At 35.7% G+C, this 23,752-nt stretch overlaps 1 pseudogene across 1 annotated transcript in view; it reads right to left on the bottom strand.

Moving 5' to 3' along the window:
• Positions 1-257: 257 nt before the first annotated feature.
• The window catches only part of LOC144221685 (guanine nucleotide-binding protein G(I)/G(S)/G(O) subunit gamma-5 pseudogene), a 27,810-nt pseudogene continuing 4,315 nt past the window's right edge, over positions 258-23,752 (bottom strand). The window contains exon 2 of the transcript XR_013332144.1: positions 258-665. The product of XR_013332144.1 is annotated as a guanine nucleotide-binding protein G(I)/G(S)/G(O) subunit gamma-5 pseudogene (transcript). The remainder of the gene's footprint in view (positions 666-23,752) is intronic.

Raw genomic sequence — 23,752 nt, 5'->3', positions numbered from 1 at the left:
GTTTATTATACTGCAATAAAAATTTTTTAAAAAGAACAAGGTTATCGAGGCTGACTCTATTTTTTTACACTCAGTACTTTATTGAATGCTGCTGCCAGTGTATATAAAAGAGTTACCCCTGTGAGATAGAAATTTATGAAAATTCAAAGTAGATATTAAGGACTGATAAAAGGAGAAGTTTATATAGTATAGCAAGTGTTATAGGTATAAGTTTTGTACAGGCTTCAAATTTAATTCTCTTTTGAATATTCACTGCTTCATGAAAAGTAGTTTAGAAAGCCATCCAAAGGTTCATACAAAAATTAACAGACATTCTGTGGTCTAAAGGAATTTATACTTGAAGATACTCCAGTCAGCAGGGGGTCATGTTGAGCATTCTGCAGACAGAATTATTTCAAATCTGTAGCTGCCTAGGAAACCTTCACATGATTGAGCCTGGCTAGCCTACCAGCCTGAGCTGTTGAACCATTTTCTTCTTAGCAGTAATGGTGGAGGAACCAGACATTGTGCTCCAGAGAGCAGGTAGATTCATCAGTGGTGGATTCATAGGTCAGGCAAGGCTGTCTCTATCAAAGGAAGCCAATGACGTCAACAACACAAAACTATCCATGGTGCTGAATTTCCAGCCTCTACACCTGATTCACCAAGGATGATGAACTGGGGAACTAGAAATAAAAAGACTAAATTTTAGAAGTTAACAAATAAATAGATATGACTACTTGTGAGAATTTATGTAGGAATATGGCTAAAGCTTAAATAGAAAATACAGGTTAGGCATACAGTGAAATAAACTCCTTCTATATGAAGGCAATAATTTCACTAGAGACTCTTGGGGGTTAGCAAAATTTTTCTGAGCAGAGGGATAACAAAATGGAAGTAGTAGTTAAGAATTTTAATTTATGTTGGTATATAGTGCAAATTGTGAAAATTATGTTTTAAATTACTAAATCCATAACAACATAATCTACTTTCATTTGGACCTTTGTCAATGCTTTATCCCTAATGAGTCAGTAATAACCAAAAACATTTAAAATGCTGGAATTTAGATATAAGACATTTCACTAGTCTCTATGCAGCAGAATTAGTGTAAATTGAGCTTTACTTGGAATTCATCCACAAATGTTAACTTTCCAAATGATTCATTTTAATGATATTAATGCCTATGACTCCACAGATCACATATGACCAAAGATACGTATACTTAAAGATATAGAAATTACTACATTAGTTATATGGGATTATTACGAAGTTATCAAGGGGGTATTGAATGATACAAAAATTGATAAGAGCAAATGCAAATAAATAGATATAAATTAGATGCATACACAGAATGTTTCTTATAAATAAAATAAGTAAACTACTTTTTAAATTATTATTTTTATATTTTCTTATATAAATTTAGATAAAAATCAAGAGATGTTTTTGGTAAGGTTAAGAAATAATGATCACAAATATCTCTTTCTCTGAAAAAAATTCTATTTGTCTTCTAATGACATATTTCCCTTAGCAATGGAATACTCTCTTTGGGGGTAGACTGTCAATTTAAGGAAAACTTTCTTTTCTCATTTAAAATTGAATAGTGACTCAACTAATCTGGACACTAGGGATGATATGATGTCTTTAATTTTTTCATATAATGATATGTATGTATAGTAAGAAATATATCTTTGCTAAATCTCAAGTTTTGTTTCAGAAGATGAAAGTCTGATTTGGGCAATGTTCCCAGAAGTTCCTTTGGGGGAAAATGACACATTTCAAAATTGCCGAGTTCCAATTGCATTTGGTTAAAATAACTTTGGAATGGTAATTTGTGTGTGTGTGTCTATGTTTAAAGAACTGTCTGTGTACCTGAGTTCAGATTTCAGAAATGGCAAAGTATGTGGACTCCAGGATGTATAAAGTCATAGCTAATAATAAACATAAGTGTTGAGTTGTAACATCAACCAAACACACTTACATGTCTTTCTTTATTTGAGTTTAGGAACAGTGCTCTCCTCATCAAAAATAATGAAAACCAGATACCTACGTAGCACAGCTGGATTTAGGACAAATATGACACTAAAAAATAGCTACTTCTATCCTGAAGCAGAAAATAATGTCTTCTTAAGAATAAAATCATCATATGGTAGCAAGATATACAATTATACTATGTTCTTAGTTGCTATATCCACTTCCATAAGTAAATTAAGAGAGACAGAAATGATCCCAGAAGAAGTGTAAGGACTGAGTCTGGTAGGGCTGAATGATGTTAATTGTCTTTCCGCATGACACTAACATTTTTCATAACAAAGACAATATTGAAATTTGTCAATGATAAACAATGTTAGTTAGAATTCAGTGGATGACCGAATATTGTTTTTTTTAAAGTTGCAAATAAAATTGGGGCACCTGGGTGGCTCAGTAGGTTAAAGGTCTAACTCTTGGTATTGGCTCAGGTAATGATCTCACAGTTCATGGGTTTGAGCCCCACATAGGGCTCTGTGCTGATGTGTAGAGCCTGTTGGGATTCTCTCTCTCTCTGTCTCTCTCTCTCTCTGTCTCTTTCTCTGCCTCTCCCCTGCTTATGCTCAATTTTCTCTCTTTCTCTCTCTCTCATTCTCTCTCGCCCTCTCTCAAAATAAATAAATAATTTTTTTAAGTTGCATATACAGTCAAACATTTCCTAGCAAAAGTTTAAGTAGGATATTAGGAACACTCTTAAAGGCTTTTACCCTTCAGATATAAGCCACTTAGAATGTACTATGAAACTTTGAACTCTTAATATTTACCAAACAAAACAAAAATGGCAAGGCATTAGATTCAGTTTTATACCCTCTTAATCAAAATTCAGTAAAAAAAAATCTATTTTCCATTGCCAAGAGAAAGATATTGAGGAAAAGGAGTACATAAGTCATGATGTTTTAGTTAACTGCTCCTGAGAACTTTCTTATTTTTTTTTTTTTAAGGGACCTCTGGGGATAAAAGCAGTTAGACCAACTTCATAGTACTAACAGTGTTTAGCTTTTCTATTAGGGATTCTGGTCTAACATTAGTGATACTGTTTTCAATGGAAAACTAAGTTATTACAGACATTAAAGAGAAAAAAATAAAACCTTAAAAGAGTTCAAGTATTCTGTTTGAAATAATGCTGAAATAATTATATTCTATACATCTGTATCTACTGCACACAATATAATCAAAATATTAACTATAGATGCTCATACCTCATTCAAAGATTTTTTTTTGCCCCAAACTCAACCTCAGCACCAATTCTTATTCAAAATGCAACTGTACATGAAGATCGTTTTTAAATGTATAGCTGTCCAATTTTATTATTTTCAAAATTATATATATATAATTGTTTCAAACAAAATTTGGCTTTCATTATTTTATTGCTGTGAAAAACTAAATTTCAGGGGTTTTTTTCTTTTTCATTTTGTACTACAAGTCTTTGTAATATTTTTTCAACCTTTCTAATAATTAGTATATCTACAAAAGGTCAATAAATATCAGACTGGAAACCTTGTCAGTACAGGCTAAAAGTGTCATGTACTTTCATCTTCCTAGTAAGCCCTAATGTGACAGAAAAATCTATTTCTTAGTGAAAGTCTAAAGATATTTTTATAACTATTCACATTAGAATCCAATTAGAACACATTGTTTGGAGTAAAATTAGGTATAAGTGAAATTTGTCATGAACATTATGATAGTTGAACAAACTTTGATGTGCCTTACCATGAAGGAAATACAAAATAAGTAAGATATAGTCACTACTCTCAAGGTGTTTAAAATATCCTAAAGAGATACAGAAGTACAAGTAATTTTATTTTATTTTTTTACCTCTGATACAGACTGATTGTGATTTTATTTTATTGTTTTTCTTAAATAGTTTATTGTCGAGCTGGTTTCCATATAACACCCAGTACTCATCCCAACAAGTGCCCTCCTCCATGCCCATAACCCCCCTTCCCCTCTCCCCTACCCCCATCAGCCTTTAGTTTGTTCTCAGCATTCAAGAGTCTCTCATGGTTTGCCTCCCTCCCTCTCCCCCACGGTTCTCCATTAAGTTCCTCCTAATCCTCCTATACCTATATATATGGTATCTGTCTTTCTATGCCTGACTTATTTCACTCAGCATAACACCCTCAAGTTCCATCCATGTTGCTACACATGGCCAGATTTCATTCTTTCTTATTGTCATGTAGTATTCGATTGCATAGTTAAACCACATCTTCTTGATCCATTCATCAGTTGATGGACACTTAGACTCTTTCCATGTTTTGGCTATTGTTGAAAGTGTTGCTATGAACATTGGGGTACATGTGCCCCTATGCATCAGCACTCCTGTATCCCTTGAGTAAATTCCTAGCAGTGCTATTGCTTTAATACAGCAGTATTCACAGGTACAGAGTGCATAACAAGCTTTTAAAACTAACAAGAGACAGAAAGTAGCCAAAATGAAGAAATGGAAGAACTCTCCTCTAAAGAAATTCCAGGAAGAAATGACAGCTAAATAACCGCTCAAAACAGATATAAGCAACATAACTGAACAAGAATTTAGAACAATAGTCATAAAATTAATCACTGGGCTTGAAAAAGGCATGGGAAACATCAGAGAAACTATTGCAACAAGACTATGCAGCTTAAAAATAGTTCTGATGAATTAAAAAATGCTATAAATGAGATGCATAATAAAATGGAGGCATTGAATGAACGGATTGAATAGGCATAGAGAAGAATAGGTGAATTAGAAGACACAGTTATAGAGAAAGAGGAAGCCAAGAAAAACAGAGATAAACTGACCCAGGAACACAAAAGGAGAGTTAAAGAGCTGAGTGATATAATCAAACGGAACAATATCCATATCATAGGAATTCCAGAAGAAGTACAATTTTTAAAAAACAAAATTAATTTCATTACAGAGCATTTTCACATAATGTGGCCAACATTTTAGACCTGGAAATAGCAAAATTTCTTTGTGTTCCTAAATATTTAGATACATTTCAAACATATCTACGAGTGAAACGAAATAGTAGTCATCAGTTTTGCATTCTGACATCATTTCTAAAGTATTAAAAAATACAAGAACAATTTTTATTTTTATTTTTTTAACTTTTATTTCTTTTTGAGAGAGAGACAGAGCACTAGCAGGGGAGGGGCAGAGAGAGAGGGAGACACAGAATCTGAAGCAGGCTTCAGGCTCTGGGCTGTCAGCAAAGAGCCCAATGGAGGGCTCGAACCCACAAACTGCCAGGAGCTGCACCAGCCTCTCTGGATGGCAGTCACAGCAAGGAAATGGCAGTGTTTGCACAGCTCCTGCCATAAGGAACGAAAACTGGTATCTCCTTCTGCTACTACTAGCTCATGTTGGAAATGAGGCTGCTGGTATTGACCAGGTCTCACAATATTCCAGATCAGACCAATAGATATTCCCCACACAGACTGCTCATAAGGAAAGGCATGTCCTTGCCTTTCCAAAGAGACTTCAGATGATAGCATTGTGGATGATTGTCAAAAGGCTCTTCCTAAGGGCCTTGGAGATCCAAGACTTAACATAACAAAAGGGGCTTGAGTCTGGCCCTGAGACAAAGAGCCTAATTTAGAGTTAAGGGCAAATATCTACCCCCACCCATTTGTTTCTGCCTGGAGCATTTTCTGGCCTTGTATATGCTGATTACTCCCTGTGAAGGAACCTATTGAGGAACTTCTTTTGTGATTTTGAGAGCAAAGGTATCTCCTGAAAGACCTGTTTGACTCCTGCTCACAGAGAAGTAACTTCACCCTCTTATGCTAAAAACATTGTCTGATATGCTAAAGATGCCTTCCTTCCCCATAAGATAAGCATCTAAATCCCCTACCTCAATCACTATTGACAAAGGTTATGCAAATCTATGTTCTGCGAAATTCTTACTTCTCAAAGAAGTTTGTTGTCAGAAAGCATTGTCTAAGGCAAATGCCACTTCTGTGCAGTCTCCAAAACACTTAAAATAAAGTTGAGCCCCAGTCAGAGCAGAGATGCCTGCCTGGTGATCAGTTGGAGGGGGCCTCTGACAACAAACCGTGAGATCATGACCTGAGCTGAAGTCTGATGCCCACTGAGCCACCCACAGCTGAAGTCTGATGCCCACTGAGCCACCCACGTGCCCTAACAAGGACAGTTTTTATGTAGGTTTATTCTTTCTTTCTTCACCACTCCTCTCCCCAAATAAGACATTAATTCTAATGAGAACATGTTACTAAATAGAAATTCATTTATTATATTATTGTTTATCCTCTTATTAATATTTATTTTATAAATATAAACTTTGATTTTTGGAACATTTCTTGAAATCACTTAAGTAAAATCATGCTAAGAGATTTTAGTCTTCAACCAAGATATTCATGACCATCCAAATGATAATACTAATAAAAACTAGCAATGTGTCAATTAGGTAAACCCATTAAAAATGAATACCACATGAATACTATGTTATCTATATATCCACATTGTGGAACCTGGATTACCTAAAGCCTTTTTTTTTCTTTTAATACCCCTGCTTTTTTGTAGAAAGAGTGAGTGGGGGAGAAGCAAAGAGAGAAGGAATCTCAAGCAGGCTCCATGCCCAGCACAGAGCAGGACAGAGGGGCTTGACTCAGGACCCTGAGGTAATGACCTGAGCTGAAATCAAGAGTCCTCATGCTTAATGGACTGGGCCACCCACGTGCCCCTGAAAGCTTTTGAATTAAACTCCTTGAACTAGATAAAGGTTAGAGGTTTTTTCCTACTCCTTTTCATCACAAGATGACCTTGTAATTGAACAAAGAATAGTTATTTTATTCAGAGCAAAATAAGCCCATTTTTCCTGACTTTACTTTTGATTTTATACCATAAATTATCTTTCTTTACTGAAACTATGCACATATTTTTTTGCTAAATAATCAGAAGTTAAAACACTGAGCAACTAACATTTGGCAGAGATTCTGAATTGTCTCACTGAATTCTTATAACCTGCCTATATATAGGTAGCATTTCACTCCCCATTCTAAATGTAAAGGAACTGAAAACAAGATTAGGTAGCAACATGCCTAAAGTTCAAGCTAACAAATGGCAGATGCAGGATTGGAACCCAAGTCATCTGAGAGCTGAGCCAACACTCTTAGTCATTATTATATGACACTATCCAAAAGACACAAATATCCCTTTGATTTAAGAAACATTAACTACTGGGGGGCCTGGGTGGCTTAGTCGGTTGAGCGTCCGACTTTCGCTTAGGTCATGATCTCGCGGTTCGTGGGTTTGAGCCCCGCATCGGGCTCTGTGCTGACTGCCAGCTCAGAGCCTGGAGCCTGTTTCAGAGTCTGTGACTCCCTCTCTCTCTGACCCTCCCCTGCTCACGCTGTCTCTCTCTCTCCTAGAAATAAATAAAAATATTAAAAAAAAAAAAAAAAGAAAGAAACATTAACTACTGACACGCCATACAGGAAGAGGCCTTGCTCATATATCATCAGGTGTTGGCTACCTTGTGTATACAACTGCTACAGAATCTAACCAATCCAGGTAAGTTGGTAAAAGATTACTTGGAATATCAGTTAAAAATTTTTAGTAAGAAACACAGAACCTAAATACTAAAATCTATGTTTTAGAATTTTATACTATATATCTTAAATGCATATAGATACACATAATAAAATAAAAAATCACACATACAAGATAAAATACAATTGTTGGAGAAGGAAACCACACATGTGCGCATGCACGCATGCACGCGCGCACACACAAACACAGTATAAAAAAAACAAGAGTTGTGGTTCTGTTCTGAATCATACACCCTCTGTCACTGACCAGAGAAGTTTATAACATGTCCGCTCCATGTTGGAGATCTCCGTGACAGCTGTTTCTACACTATGCCCTGACCAACTTTTGGTATAGCACCCCAGTCCATGGCTCATTGTCATCTCTGCCAGTTCAGATCTGGCTGTTCTGCTGTATCAGGCCTCCTACTCTAACTTCAGTTGAGTATCTTTCCACACCTTTGTAACTGTTCAAAATTAAATCTTTAAATACAGACTTGAAGTATTTCTATTCCTATCTGAAGATTCATACGAATGAAATAAGCTCCAAAATTGTGACTATTTCTCTAATAAGACTTGAAAAATACTTATTATGAAAATACTTTTTTCTGTGTACACCTGTGGTGAAAAGGTTTTTACCAATCTTCCAGATTGGGGTGTACAAATTCCAGATTAAATATTACCTGAGAGTTCCTCAGCACTCTCAGCTCAAGTGCTATGACAGTCTGGTTGGTGGAATTAGTTTTAAGGTTGGTAATACATAACATATTGTTTATAGCAATGAAGTTCTAAGAGTGTCCTTCCCTGATCATTCTAGATAAAGCCCTTTCCTTCATTGAGTTTCTAATTTCTAAAGGATATATATTTGCTTGATTTTTGTGCAGCTCACTCCACTAGAGTGTATTATTCTTACACCCCTAGTGCTTCACACAGGGCCCATTCTCTAACACCATTCAGGGAATATAGAAGGAATGAGTCAATTGTCACATATGGTTATGTCTACCACAGTGAAAATACAATTACATTTCTGAAATGCAAACCAAATTCTCTGACTGATCTTGAACTTTCCAATGGCCATCTATTTTCTAAGGTAGAAGTCTAAACCTTACAAAATCTTTGACTACTGGGCCTATTTCTATCTCCAGCCTCCTTTTCTTCCATGTCTGCACTCAAATTTCTGCTCCATGAGACCAGAAATACTGGAAGTTCCCCAAATGTTTCAAGCTTCCTTCTCTTCCCAGATTTTGGACATGCCATGTCACACAACTTAAAACCTCTGCTCCCCATCCAATCCTCAGCTTCTGATAATGTGACTAGCAGGTCTACTCTTTCTTTCAGGGGTTATTTAAAGGTTCTGTATAATTCTTCAAGGATGCCTCTCCTAACGCTCTTCAAAACAATTATGTTTTCCTTTGCCTATGCTTTTGCTGTATTGTGTCCATGCTCATATTATAGCAATTATTTTATTGTACTCATTACTTACTTTAGCTTCTGCTTTCCTATCAGACTAAAATTATAACTGTGTAATCATTTTATTGTGCAGAGTTACAGGTTTTATCTATGTGTTATCAGTATCTAACAGTGTGCCTGTGTTAAAAGAGGATGACACTTGATGGGATGAGCACTGGGTGTTGTATGTAAGCAATGAATCATGGTAATCTATACCTGAAACCAAGAGTACACTGTATACACTGTATGTTAGCTAACTTGACAATAAATCATATTTTAAAAAGAGAGAGATCTTCTACACAGATGTAGTGAATAACTGGAAGAACTGAGGTCTCACTGTTATTTAATTACTATCCATGTTAGGATGGCTGAAAAATTTCTCCATACTGTGTGTGTGTGTGTGTGTGTGTGTGTGTTTCTCTGCAAGATGGAAATAAACTCAACCTAACTCACAGTATTATTTTAAGTGGATATAAACATACCCTCTAAACTGAATGTTCTACAAATGATTTCCTCAAGACATTTACATATTAAAGGCAATTTATAGGCATGAATTCTAAATCAGAGAGCTTACAAACAGTATGATTTTAAATTGTTCATCACACTACATAAAAGAGGATTTTTTTCCAAGATGTATGCTACAATGACTAGAAGGTTTACCATATCTCACTATTCTTGGTTCTATGCTAGGGAACTGCCGTATACTGATACTTCAGTTAGAAAATCTTTTGGGATAGAATCTGAGACAGATTCACCATATACTAAGTCCCCTTTATTTTTTTTTTCTTTTTTTTCTCTTTTTTTTTATTTGTATTTATTATTATTATTTTTTAAATAGTTTATTGTCAAATTGGTTTCCATAACTAAGTCCCTTTTAATAACTGATACTAGAGAGTCACTGAATTTTAGAGCTAGAGGCTGCTATAAGAGAATAACAAGTTTCAAGTATATATTTTTTCCATAAGTAATTCAGAATTCTAAGAAAAAAAAAACTATATCACCTTTATCATGTTCAGGAATGATGAATGTAAATACCCTGAAGTAAACTGTGAGAATCAACTAAGTATTTCAAGGTCTTTATCACCATTACCAGCTCATCTACATAAAGATGACTTTGTGGTAACACATTTCTCCATTATTTCTATAACAAGATGACTGCAAAGAGGGAAATGACACTGACTGCATTTTTGAACTGTATAGCACAAACATGAAAGTGTAATAGACTTTCATAGCACTTAAAAGACATTTCTGTTAGTGCTAAAAGCAAAGGTCAGAAAAAATATTTTTCCTGGGGAAAAAAAGTACTGAAAATCCCACCATTCAGTAGAATAATCCTCCCTTAATGTTAGATTTTTATTTTTAATAAATGCTGTTGAAGAGCTAATGATGAATAACAATGCTAATAATGAACAGCCTAATCAAAATGCTAGTCCTTTTCTCCAGTACAGACATTAAGAGAAATGAAAATTTTCCATTAGTACATTCAGAGAAGACAATCTTATACTGTTTCCAGAAAAATTTGATTTTATAAAAAAAATATTAAAAAACATAGGGGGAGAGAGGGAGGGAGACAAACCATGAAAGACTCTTGAATGTTGAGAACAAACTGAGGGCTGATGGGTGTCGGGTGGAGGGGAAGGATGGTGATGGGCATGGAGGAGGGCACTTGTGACGATGAGCACTGGGTGTTATATGGAAACCAACTTGACAATAAACTATTAAAAAAAGGAAAAAAAAACTATTTAGTCGTTCAGGCATCCATGCTTGTTTCTTTCCAGATGCCTTATACTTAACCTCTCATTTAGAAACTCTAAGTCTCAAAAATTAAAATTCACATTTAACAAATAAATAAATAACAACTCTTCAGGATGAACTTAAAATAGAACTTGAGTTACAGAATTTTGGTTTACATGCAATCTTCTAAGACTGAGTCAGGACATGCTATGAGGTCTACTCAATAATCATTTTGCTTTTAATCTCCTATGAAATAATTAGTTTAATAATAAAATATTGGGAAATGTTTTTAAAAAATATTAAAAACATGTAGAAAGTTTCAATTCTAGACAGTCCTCTGAAATAATATATACAACTCTTTTTTTTAATTAGATGAAAAGTAATGTTATTACATGCCCTCCCTGTAGTCAAATTAGTAAAATCCTGTGTGTTTTTAAATGGACTGGAAATTATATATGGTTATTATAAAGCTTTAGTGATTATCCTTATATATTTAGCATAATATTTAAGCATATAGTTTTATCATAAATTTTAAGACTTAATCAGTATTATTCCAGTGGCATAGAAAACTAAATACCCTGAACACCTTACCACTGATAACAACTAAAATTCTGAATAAAATAAGAAGAAAATATTTAATGCTTCATTAAGATAGCATGAAAATAAGAACCTGTCATAATTAGTTTGGTTCCACTTAGGACTACGATGTAGAAATCCACAAGAGAATGTTGCTTTCACATTAATAATAAGGAAAGACAAATAATCTACAAAATCATAACTTCTCCAGAGCCCAGAAGTGCCGGGAGCCGCACCAGCCTCTCTGGATGGCAGTCACAGCAAGGAAATGGCAGTGTTTGCAGCTCCTGCCATGAGAAATGAAAACTGGTATCTCCTGCTACTACTGGCTCATGTCGGAAATGAGGCTGCTGGTATTGACCAGGCCTCACAATATTCCATATCAGACCAATATTCCAAACACAGATACCTCATAAGGAAAAGCATATTCCTGCCTTTACAAAAGAGATTTTAGATGAAAGCTCTGTGGATGATTGTAAAAAGCCTCTTCCTATGGCCTTTGCATATCAAAGCAATTGAGTCTGGCCCTGAGACTAAGAGCCTAATTTAGAGTTAAGGGCAAATATCCAACCACACCCATTTGTTTCTGCTTAGAGGATTTTCTGGCCTTGTATATGCTGATTGCTCCCTGTGAAGGAACCTATTGAGGAACTTCTTTTGTGATTATGAGAGCAAAGGTGTTCCCTGAAAGACCTGTTTTTCTTGATACTTCCACCTTAAACAAACAAGCTGTTGACTGCTGCCCACAGAGAAGGAACTTCACCCTTTTTATGCTGAAAACTTTGTCTGGTATGCTAGAGACACCTTCTTTCCCCAAAGGATAGGCATCTAAATCCACTACCTCAATCACTATTGTAAACGATATGCATGAGTCTTCTACATATCTTTGTTCTGGGAAATTTCTTACATATCAAAGAAGTTTGTTATCAGAAACCATTGTCTAAGGCAAATGCCACTTCTGTGCCTTCCCCCAAACACTTAATGATAAAATAAAGTTGAGCCCCAGTCAGAGCAGAGATGCCTGCCTGGTGATCAGAAAGAATCTCAGGTCGCTCGCGCTCTCTCTCTCTCTCTCTCTCTCCCCCTCCCCCTCCGACACCATCCATCCTTCAGGGACCCCTGGACCTGCCAGATCCAGTCTCCAACACAGAAGAGAACTGAGATCTCTAGGCAACCAAAGAAACTAAATTCTACAAGCCTCTAAGAGTAGAGACAGAAGACATAAATCGTTTCACCTATGTTAAGGCACAGAAGAAAGAGATAGCCTTCAACAAGCAGATAAAATATGCTAAAATTTTAACAAAATTTTATAGGACACGTATGGGGGACATGTTGGTGCTATATCTAGGTAACCCAGGAACAAGGGGAACTTGAATTCACTTGCAGGCTCTTTTCCATGGCCTTCGCCCCATATGTCCTAAGACTGATACAGGGGGAAAAACTGAAGAAAGAGCTCTCTCCACTTGGCATAGACAATCAGCATATAATCTGCTATTGCACAAAGTTCCTTATGTTTCCCTATATCTTTCTTTCAATGAAACAAAAGCTTTAAGCCATTTGGAGAAAAGGAGCAAACTCTCTCATTCCCTGGGGATATAGGTAAAAATCCATTGTTTTGCTACAGGGTAGAATCAAAAATCTCATTGCCACCAGGGGTGGAATAGAAATATTCCCCAGTCACAGGACAAAGGCAAAGATCATTTGCTGCTGGGATGAGTATAATCAAAAACTCTATGCTCATGAGAGAAGGGCAGGAAAGCCTCTTGACCCCAGGATTCAACACCAATAGAAGGCAGAGATTCATTAGCACCAGATAAGGGGTGCTATCCCAGGCCTAGATCAACCACAAATATAAAGCAGAGCTTGGCTACCATGAAAAAGAAGGGAAGGAATGCAAGCAAGGGTCTATCTTTGAGACCCAGGGACACAAAGCATGCCAAACACTGAAGATAAAACACACACATACACACACACACACACACACACATTTTTTTTTTTTAAAAATAGTTTATTGTCAAATTGGTTTCCATATAACACCCAGTGCTCATCCCCACAGGTGCCCTCCTCCATGTCCATCTCCCCGCTCCCCCCCAACATCCATCAGTCCTCAGTTTGTTTCTCAGCATTCAAGAGTCTCTCATGGTTTGCCTCTCTCCATTTCCCCCACCACTTCCCCACTTCATCTCCCACATGGTCCTCAGTTAAGTTCCTCCTAATCTTCCTTTACGTGCAAACATATGATATTTGTACTTCTCTGCCTGACTTATTTCGCTCAGCATAACACCCTCAAGGTCCATCCATGTTGCTACACATGGCCAGATTTCATTCTTTCTCATTACCATGTAGTATNGTCTGAGGGGAGTCCTCTGAGCCTCTTGTATTTCCACATTTACTTCCTTCCCCAGGTCGGGGAAGTTCTCTGCTATAATTTGTTCCAGGACTCCTTCAGCACCTTTCCCTCTCTCTTCCTCTTCTGGGATTCCTATGATACGGATGTTGTAGCGTTTGACCGTGTCGCTGAGCTCTCGAGCTCTTCTCTCATGTTCCTGGATCAGTTTGTCTCTTTTTTTGTCAGCTTCTTGTTTTTCTATAACGGTGTCTTCTATATCACTTATTCTCCCNAGGGTAGAATATGGTTGGATAGGTGAGAGAAAGACGCTGGCATTATCCAGAGAGACTATATAGTCTAATTACTCCTGAGAGAAAGAGATGAAATGTTGGTATTTGTAGAATTTACATCTACAGAATGGACTAGTTGTGATTGTTTAAGCAATCCGGTGACCGGAGTAAATCAAGTCAGTGTTCTGGGGAAAAAAGAAAGAAAAGAGAAAAAAAAAAAGGGAGAAGGGTGGCTCTCAAGCAGGTATGGGTATGGTGTGATACAATGAGTCAGGCAGGAGTTCTGCCCTGGCGGTTGTGGGGAGGAGAGTGACGGTGCTCCAGTCCCTTCTTGAACCAAGCGCTACACCTCGCTTTTTTGGGCATGTAAACTCACCGTACTGGGGGTGCAGCCAAAGTTGGTTGCCCTCTTCAACCCAGGCCAGTCCCAGTCTCCAAATCCCAGTCCACGTGCCCCGCTGAAATTGCCTTAGATATAGCTTCCCAGGCAATCCCCTCGGGGCAATTCCAGGCCCCCTTCCGAGCTCTGGGGGTGGCGTCGGAATTGCTGCTTCCTTCTCTGGGTCGGGCAGGCGAGCATGGGCAGGGGCTTGCCTGCCGGCTTCGCGGAGCCCGCTGGATTGAGGAAAACCAAGTCCCTCTGTGTCTTGTCACCCGAAACACAAACTCACAGGCAAATCTCCTAGTGTTTAGCTCTTTGCCTTCCCTCTAGAGTCCCAGCCTGCCAAGAGCGCATACGCCCGGTGTCCGTGCGCGGCTCTTCCAGGGGCCCAAGCCGCCCGGGAGGACAATGGCAGCAGGCCTGCTGCTACTCTAGAAGTCCAGCCGCCGGGAGCCGGCACAAAGCAGCAGTCTGTGCACTCAGCCCCTCAGGGACCGCTTGGCGCGAGGGGACCTGCCATGCAGGTATTTGGCGCGCAGGGTGTTTCTATGCCCCAAGCGGAGGTTTTTCCCCCCGAGTGGGGGTTTTTCTGTTTCGGACTCTCTCTTTCTCCCCTCTAACTCCCCACAGAGGGGGATCGCCTCTGACCCTGGAGTCTCCGATCCCGGCCCGATTTTATCTTCCCCAGTTCGCACTCACGTTAGAAGCCTTTCTCAGTGTGTTCTGCATCCTTTTTCTCCCAATCTCTCAGGTTTCGTAAGGTTTCCAATGGCTTCAGATCTTTTCCCTGTGAGGTATGGGCGCGAGTGCAAGTACAGAACTCCTTACTTCTCCGCCATCTTGCCCCTCCCACACACACACTTTAAGAGGATATTCCTCCTAGTCCTTAATTTGAAACTAACACGAAGTAACAAGCCACAGTCATCTTCCACTGGAGAAGGGCAAGAATATAGACAATGGCTCTACTCTATAACATGTATGCAGAATTTCTAAAGCTGGGAGTAGAGCAAGAATGCTAACAAAAAGTACCTCTTTCCAACCATTGGATAAATTTGAAACTTATGTTGTAATGAACGGATCATAACAACAACAAAAACAAAACCCTACCCAATTCCTGATTAGACTGATTCATGCCAAGGATCTAAACAAAGAAGAGGCATTTCTGTCATAAATACTACTAACCTCAGTCTCAATCATTCTATATATAATGAAAGCATTCAATAAAAAATTATGGGACAAGAAACAGAAAAAAACATGAACAATGATTCATTGTGAAGAGATAAAGCAATCAATAGAATTAGAGTCAATCCATAAGTTGGAACAACCAGACAAGTACATAAAAACAACCAGGACAGATATATTAAATGATCAGAAAAAAAGATAGATAATATATATGAGCAGATAAGGGATTTCATCAGATGAAAACTATGAATCTAATGGAAATGCTAAAAATAAAAATAATAACAATAGAGTAACAGAGATGAAAAATTCCTTTGATATACTCATTACCAGAGTGGAAATGGCTAAGTAATCAGTAGACTTAAACAGGAACCTAAATAAATCATCCAAACTGAAATTTTTAAAATTATGACTAGAAAAAGTAAAGAATTTAAGAGCTGTGGAAAACCATTCCCAAAATAATGTGACACAAAACTGTACATACCATGGTCAAGCTGCTGAAAAAATAAAGAGAAAAACTTAAATCAGGCTGACAGAAATGAAACATTTCATGGAGGGAAACAAAGATAAAGTTTACCACAAACTCCTTATCAGCAGCTATGCAAATCATAATACAAAAGCATGGTATCTTTATAGCACTGAAAGAGAAAAATCTGATTCTGAATTCCATTCCCAATACAAGTACTTTTCAAACATGATAGCAAATTGATTCTGAATTCCATTCCCAATATAAGTATTTTTCAAAAATGATAGCAAAATAGTCTTTTTTTCAGACAAGCAAGATAAATTCACTGTCAATACACACACACACAAGAAATGTTAAAGGAAGCTCTTCAAGCAGAAGAAATGTGGTACCAGATGCAAATGTGAATGTACACAAGGAAACAAGGAGTCCCGGAAATGGTAAAATTAAGGTCATCATAAAATACATTTTTCTCTTATTTTCAATCACTTTAAAGATAACTAACCATGTGAAGCAAAAATAGTAACACAATGTTACTATTGGTTACAATGTTACTATGGTCTGTAAGATATGAAGAAGTAAAATGTATGACAAACTATAACATAAAAATGAGAAGGAGCAAATCTAACTGTAGTGGTATAAGCTGCTTAAATTATACATGAAGTGAAATGGTAATATTTGCTGGTTGACAGTTATTAAGATACATATATACTGCAAATCCTAGAGCATTTACTAAAAAATGCTTTTAAGTGTGTTACTAACAATCCATAGTGGAACTGCAAAAATCATAAAAATACTCAATTAAAAAAATTTTAAAAAGCAAAAAACAGATGGGACAGACAACAACTAGATGGCAGATTTAAAACAACATAAGTAACTGTAAGTACATTACGATTAAATCATGTGAAAATCCCAATTAAAAAGCAGAGTTTGTCAGATTGGAAGATATAAAAGAATCAATTATTGAAATTGCAAAATATTTTAAATATAAAGGCACATATAGTGTAAAAGGATAGAAAAGATACATCATGTAAGCACTCTGTAAAAAAAGCTGAAGCAGATAAAAATAGATTTCAGTAACAAGGAATATTACTAAGACTTACATAATTATATGGAAATCCATTTATCAAGAATTAATGAATTATATAGATTCACCACCGTTATACATAACAATCTTAAATGTTTATGTACCACCCAAAAGCAAAATTTCATAATATATGAAGGAATGCGGATAGAACTGAGGAAAAATAGACATATTCCTATTTATAAGTGGAAACTTCAACACTCCACTCTGAGTAACTGGCAGAAAAAGTAGATAGAAATTCATAAAGCAATTGTTAATCAAATTAACAGTGTAAACAAAATTTGAGGAGATGATATTGGATTTCCAAATAACCTAGGAATAATTATTTATAGATTTTTAACAAACATTTATATAAATGGATGCTCTTAATTACAAGTCAGTCTCATTAAATCTTCAAATAAAGACCCATAGGAGTTTTGCTTAAAATGGTTTGAGAACAACTTGTTTAAACAACTGTGTGTACCTAAGAAAAACAAGACTGTATGTCTTTCAGAATAGCCTATCATTTAGGCTTTTTATGAATTTAGGCTAGTCTTTCCTTCTATTAGTCTAAGCTGTAAAATCTTAAAGCATGTTTCTGTTTTCAGTTTCTCTGTTATATATTTTTTCAATTAGCCTGGCTTGTAAAATAAACCTACTTGAACTATTTTAATGATGTAAGACATCAACACCTCTCAAGGTATTAAAAGGCTCTAGAGCTGATAAAGAAAAATTATAACCAGCATAACACTTTTTGTTCATGTGCTCTAATTGCCTTTTACTTCATATCTCCCTGGAATGAAGCTTGGAGACAACTATTTTCAATCCCTTTTTAAAAATTATTTTTCACTATTTTTAAATTATTTCATTTATTTGAGTCCACTGTTTACTCTGTTGGATGAATCTTATAGAATGTGAAGATCAAAAAAACAAAAGTCATAGCTTATTTGATTTTAATGGTATATACCTTCTTAGTATCTACCCTATTTTTAACCAGTTTTCATGTTCTACAAAGCAAAATTGTCTTAGAAGGTAAGCTACTCAATATGGAACTGTGACCTACTACCAGAAAGAGGAAAGAGTTTATCCTGTATGTAGGCATTGCCCTTCAATTTTTATAAGTCTATTTTAATGTTACATTTTTCATGGTTGGTTACAATTAAATCTTCCCTTTAACTGACAATATAGAATCTGGCTGCAGTACACCAGTAATGAAACAGCTATTGATTATGACCAACATCTATTCTGATTATTCTATCTATTTGGCTTAGTATATGCCAGTGAAATACTGTTTGTTAAATATTTTTAGTATCATGCCTATATAAAACATATTCACTCTAGGTTCTTGCCAAGGGGTTCTTGATAATTTTTAATTGTCTTATCAGAAAATCCTAATCAAATGACTATTTTAGAGAAAAAATATTTATAAATAATTCCCCTAAATCAGAAGTTCTTGGTATCTGGGACATATAACCTTTCAGAATCTATTAAGAGGTTTGGACCATCTCCCTAGAAAACTTCACATAGAAGACAAAAGTTCTGAAAGCCCTTTGACTGAAGTCCAGGTTAAAATCCTCTGAATATACATGCTAACAATTGACCCCTCAGTCAAGACTCAGAGAGATGCATACTTAGATGTCATTCTTATCATTTGTAGAATTTTTTATATTATCTAATATTATGCCATTCTCTCCTTTCTATTTCTATCCATCCTTACCATTCTAGTCCAAATCACTACTGTATCTTGCCTAGACTCCTGAAACAACTTCCCAACTTTTTCTTCCTTTTTTTTCCCCTTCAACTCTATTCCAAATAGCAATCAAAGTGAAATTTTATAAGGTTACACCACCATTTATGTGAAATCATTTCAAAGTTTTACATTGTGTTCAGAACAAAACCCATTCCTTACAAGGTCAGCCAGGACTTAAATGACTTGACTCCTAATTTTTCCTAGTTTCACCACTGAAAGTGTCCCCATTCCTAGTACACTCCAATGATACTGGTCTTATTTCAGTTCTTCAGAGGTATCAAGTTTTCTCCTACCTTTATACATAATGGTCTTTCTGTCTGAGACATTCTTTCTTACCCGTTAAGATAGTGAGTTTCTTCTCATCAGCTTAAATATCACTTTCTGAGAGAGGGTTTTCCTGAAAAGCTCTCCAATATAAAATCAGCTCCCCATCCTGCCATCATCATTTATGCATATGAGTATTTATTTCTGCATTTCTCCCCAACTAGACAATAAGGTCTAGGAGAATGCACATTATTCATGTAACACAGATACTAACACACTGTCTAACATATGTGATTTTCATGATTTTATAAATATGAAAAAGTAGTTAATGAAATAGTGATATAATCTAAGAATAAAAAATACCCAGTTCATTATTATATAAATTATAGAGATATGATGCTATCTACTGTGACAGTTTTCTATATATGAAAAATATTGCATAAGACATCTGATCAATATGCTTGACGTGCCATGCTCCAAACATATGAAAATGTTAGACAAAATGTATTAAAAATATTTTTCTTTTGTTATTACAATAATTTTTAATGTATAGACAATATAAAAAGATGTAGTTTTGATATAATCCCTATGAAATTCCAATGTCATTTTTTTTGTTTTTGTTTTTGTTTTTGGTTTTGGTTTGTTTTTGTTTTTTTTTTTACAAATAGTTTATTGTCAAGTTGGTTTCCATATAATACTCAGTGCTCATCTCCACAAGTGCCCTCCTCCATGCCCTTCTCCCTCCTCCCCCCCCACACCCATCAGTCCTCAGTTTGTTCTCAGTATTCAAGAGTCTTTCATGGTTTGCCTCTTTCCCTCTCCCCCACTATTTCCCCCCTTTTTCTCCCCCATTTCTAATAAATGGTCGAAGGAAGGAAAAAAGGAATGAAAGAAAGAATGGAAAACCGAATGTTCCAGAACAAGTATTCAAAGCAGTAATTTGAAGCAAAAGTCAAATAGTTCATTTGAATCAAAAAGTATATAGTATATATAGGATCATAGTATATAGATCTTAAGGGCAGAGGCTAAGAATTTAAAGCTTGCACATAAACATAGCAGAGGTCTCAGGAAAATATGAAGTAGAGAGTTGAACTTTAAGCCTAAATATTATTTCAGTTCTTCAGAACTGAACATTTCTTTGCCCATGAACAGGAACAGGAGAAATCCTGTCCTCTGGTTCTTTAGGCATCATTAAAATTTGTTCTCTGTTCCCAATATGGGTGAAAACAAATTTCTAGGAGCAGAGAATTGAATAAAATACTACCCGACCCATGCTTCTACAGTGCATGACACAAGTTCTCCAATAAAATTAACCACTGTTAAAGATGAATGCTAGCAAGAAGAAGGATGCAAAACAATACAAATAGGAAAATTCTAATTTCAAGATATGAATAAAATTAAATAATATGCCTGAAAAGCTAATTTTAATTTGTATACATAAATTGCAAAAATATGAAAAATGGGGCGGTTGAGGGCTCAGTTGGTTAAGCATTTGACTCTTGATTTCAGCTCAGGTCAAGTTGTAAGATGGTCATATCAGGCTCCACACTAAGCTAAGCATGGAGCCTTCTTGAGATTCTCTCTCTCTGTGTCCCTCTGCCCGTCCCTGCCACTCACATGCTCTCTCCTCCTCAAAAACAAAAATTAACAGAAACTAAAATTTTATGTTCATAAAAAATAGCAGACTGATTTGAAAAAGAGCCAAATAGAATACTTAAATAAAGGGCTTGTTATCAAAAGATACCATTAAGAGAATGAAAAGGCAAGACACTAACTAAGAGAATATATTTGTAACATATTTATCTGAAAATGGACTTGTATCCAGAATATAAAACTTCAACAAATCAATAATTTAAAAAAATGTTGAAAAGAGGCAAAGTACTTTAAAAAAAAAATTTTTTTTAACATTTTATTTATTTCTGAGAGAGAGCGACAACATGAGCAGGGAGGGTCAGAGAAAGAGAGAGAGACAGAATCTGAAACAAGCTTTAGGCTCTAAGCTAGCTGTCAGCACAGAGCCCGACATAGGGCTCGAACCCACGCACTATGAGTTCATGACTTGAGCCAGTTGGCTGCCCAACCGACTGAGCCACCCAGACGCCCAAAAAAAGGCAAAGTACTTTAAATGAGAGTTCAAACCAAAAAAGACAAACAAATGGTTACTTAGTATTAAAAAGATGTTCAATGTTATTATTCATCAGGGGCATGCAAATTAAGGGCACAATGAAATACAACTATGTGCCCACCATAGCTAAAATGAAAAAGACTGGCAATACCAAATATTGTCAAGAATCTGGTGCAACTGATATTCTCAAACACTTTATGTAAGAGTGTAAATTGGAATAATCACTTTTGAAAAACTGCTTGGCAATGTCTGGTAAGTTGAACATATGCTTTCCTATGTTATAGTAATTCTACTCCAACAGAAAAATGCACACATACATGCAACCAAAAACACATGTAAATTTTTTCATAGCACTTTCATAGCATCATTAGTATCGTATCAGAATAGCTGATATTAGTATCAGCTAAATACTAGAAACAACCTAAATAACCCTCAATATTAAAATACATAAATAAAATATATATTCATGCACTGGAATACTTTATATCAATAAAATAAACAACTCACTGTAACATACAAAAATATGGATAAACCTCATAAATAATATTCAGTAAAGATGCCAAACACAAAAGGACATTTACTACATATTTGATTTATTCTATTTAAATAAAGTTCAAAACCAAAACTTGGCCAAAATAATCAATAGTCAAAATTGTGGTTACGTTTGAGAGAGGTATGATTGAGAGTATACAGGGTCTCCAGGATGCTATTCTATTTCAGAAATATTCTATTTCTGATTTTAGTAGTGATTCCTCAGCTGTGTTCACTTTGTAAAATCTTTCAAATTTCACTGAGCTGGGACTTTAAGTCTACTTTTCTCTATGTTGTTATACTTCAATTAAAACTTATTTTAATGGAACAGTTCAGTAGGTTGAGTGTCCAACTTCGGCTCAGGTCATGATCTCAAAGTTCATTAGTTCGAACCCTGCATTGGGTCCTCTGCTGTCAGGGTAGAACCTGCTTCAGAATTTCTGTCCCTCTCTCTCTCTGCTCTTTCCCTGTTCCTGCTCTCTCTCTCAAAAATAAATAACATTAAGAAAATAATAATAATTAAAAGCTTATTTTCATAAAAAAGGTAGAACTTAATGCTAAATAAAAATATACGGAAGACAGGAAGAGAAGATTTATAGTTACAGTAATCTAATGGGTTTATGTTATTCTAAATGAGGACAGAAAGAGTAAGATACTGTTCAGAATGCATATTAAAATTTAAAGGTAACAATAACAACCAAAGAATAGTAATTGGTATGAAACATCCAAGCTAGGACTATAAAAATAGAAAAAGAGAAAAGCCCTACATGTATAATGGAAGGAAGAAGATCATAGTACAACAATCTGTAAGTGAACATGAAGGACATCATGAGACGACGATTTGGGGAAGGTAAAGGTCCTCAACACTACAATTTCAATGAAATGATGAACTTAGAATATATACCTACAGGCAAAAGTCAGTAGCAGAAAAATTTTTCTGTCTCCTCCCAGATTTTGAATTCTGGGGTACTGAGGGAGTCAGAAGTCATCTTTGATAATTTTGGCAACAGATTCATCCTTAATGATAATTAATTTAAAGGGCCTCAGACTGGGGGTTCTCCAGGGTACCTGTTTGGCACAAATTCAAATCCTTTTCTATAGGAATGATCTCAAGTTAGGTTACTGAATAAGGCCAAACTGAACATATACTTATATTCCAATATTACAAAATGCATGAAGAAATAAGGCACCATGAGGAAGAAACAGCTGAAAAAACAAGTTATAAAATCTCAAAGAATCAGGTATTTTTTTATCAGATGTTATATTTTCAGTTTATTCTGACTTATATTTCAGAGTTTTCCTGATAATTGTTAAATTATCAGAAACAATTTTAAAATGTGTTTAGGGGTGCCTGGGTGACTCAGTTTGATGTCAGCTCAGGTTGTGATCTCACTTTTCGTGGGTTCAAGCCCCATGTCAGACTTTGTGTTGACAGCTTAGAGCCCAGAGCCTGCTTTGGATTCTGTGTCTCTCTCTCCCCCACACTCACACTCTGTCTCTCAAAAATAAATAAGCATTAAAAAAGTTTTTAATGTGTTTAAAAGTATTTAAAATAAAAGATGAATTTGAAAACATGAGTAAGGAACATTTTTTTGATATCTGGTAATTTGAAAAAAGAACAAATGGAATTTCTAGGAAAAAATCATAACTGTTGATATTTAACATTCAAAAGACTAAGCAAGCATTAAAAAAAAACAAATGAAAAGAGAATTAGTAAATAAGATAATGGAACACAAGGAACCAGAGATGGAAGGAATACAAGAGAAATTTTTTTAAAAAAGAATATAATAAGGAGACCAACATATTTAATCAGAGTTTAGTGAGGAAAAGATAGAATTGGAAATTGACACTCTTTTGTTGGGATTTTATGCACTTAAACATGATAGTGTTGAGGAGGGCNGAATGCCTGCCAAAATATATAAACAAGCCATAAAAGCTGACAAGAAGACACAAGACTCTTAGGTCACAGAAAAGCAATTACAGCAAAAACAATATATTGTGGTTCTAGCTATTGTGGTTCAATGAGCCCCAAAACAAAAAGTTACAAGGAGGGCTGAAGGGAATCTGTAAACACATGAGGATGTGCT

Source organism: Crocuta crocuta, unplaced genomic scaffold (assembly GCF_008692635.1).
Source record: "Crocuta crocuta isolate KB4526 unplaced genomic scaffold, BGI_CrCroc_1.0 scaffold397, whole genome shotgun sequence".
Classification (NCBI taxonomy): Eukaryota; Metazoa; Chordata; class Mammalia; order Carnivora; family Hyaenidae; genus Crocuta; species Crocuta crocuta.
Note: the sequence above shows the minus strand (reverse complement) of the source record. Positions and strands in the feature narration are given on the sequence as shown.